Source organism: Condylura cristata, unplaced genomic scaffold, assembly GCF_000260355.1.
Source record: "Condylura cristata isolate star-nosed mole 26May11 unplaced genomic scaffold, ConCri1.0 scaffold00002, whole genome shotgun sequence".
NCBI lineage: Eukaryota > Metazoa > Chordata > Mammalia > Eulipotyphla > Talpidae > Condylura > Condylura cristata.
Genome location: NW_004567103.1, coordinates 1,058,831 through 1,060,228, shown reverse-complemented (window position 1 = coordinate 1,060,228; position 1,398 = coordinate 1,058,831).

Below are 1,398 nucleotides of genomic sequence, written 5' to 3'. Positions count from 1 at the left end.
GGCCGCAGGCCCTGACAGCGACCTTCAGCTGTTTCTAAAGATGTGAGTCTGCACGCGAGAGCTGGGGCGCAGGCCAGAGGTGCAGGCTGGAGGACGCCCCCGGGACAGAGTGGGGGCGGACAGGCGGCTGCACCGAAACCCACTGCTGGGGGGCGGGGGGACGGGAGGGTCTGCCGCGCCCGGGGTCCCTGCCTGCGGCATCGCACTCGCGCTGCGGGGCTGCGGGCGGCTTCCGGGCGCTGAGACTCACCCCGCCCCCAGGGAGCCCACCCTTCATTTTAACTTGGTCCCTTCGCTCACTTGAATTTTCCGATCCATCTGAACATTTATGACCTTTTAACTTTGGAAATCCGGAAAGGAAATAAAGCGGACTGTTAGCAGCCCCTGGGGCGCGAGCCCCCCCGCCGGGGACGCCGGCCGTCCGCCGAACAGCAGGCGCTCACGTCCCCTTGACAGATGGACGACGCGGCCGGGCTCCAAGCGGCCTCACTGCTCGCGTGTCTCGGTTGTGACAACGCCCAGCCGAGGGGAGAGCTGCAGACGGACTGCTCTGGGCACTGCTCACGGCGCCTCCTCTGTGCTCACTGGTCAGTACACGCGGCTGGTGTAGGCAGGTGACGGCCGACGGCCGGACGGCCGGACACACTGACCGACACACGGGGCAGCGGGCGGGCGCTGGAGATCATGTTCACACCCACTGGGCAAAACCCCTGTAAGTAAATTACCAGCCCCGCGATTTTTCACCCTTAAATAAATAAGCACAAGGACTTTCTTGCCGTAACTGCAAGACCATTATCACTCCCAGGATAGCTGCCGTTGATGTGATATAATACGCAGTCCATATTCAAATCTCCTCGATTGTCCCAATAATGTCTTTTAGAGCTGATTTTCTTCTCGTGCAAGATCCAATCAATAATCACACAGAGCCCTTAATTGTCATGATCGCCTACTTCTCTCAACTTAAATGAGCGTGAGCAACTTTCTACGTCAAAAGAAAAAAAATGAGCTCGCATGATTTAAACACTCACCGGTGGGAGCAAGGTCGCTGCTGGCGGCTCTCAGCCGCGGGCGCTCGCATTTCTGCTTGTTTTCCCCAAGTTGGGAGGTGCGGGGGCTCGGTGTGTCGCCTGGGGCGCGCTGGGGCTGGCACCGCCGGGCCTGCTGGCTCCGGGCGCTCCCTTCTGCCTGAAGCTGGGCGAAGCCTGGCGGCGCCCCGTGGCCGCACTCGGGGCGGATGCTTGAGGCGGGCTCCACTCCCCGCCGCGTCGGCCGCCGCTGCCCTCGCGGCTTTCTACCCTCGCCTGCTTGCTCATCTCCCACCGGTGCACACCGCGCCTTTCCCGTCGCCATCGCTGACCGGGGCGGCGCCCCCGAGAGGGGGTGGGACGCCCGCGAGGA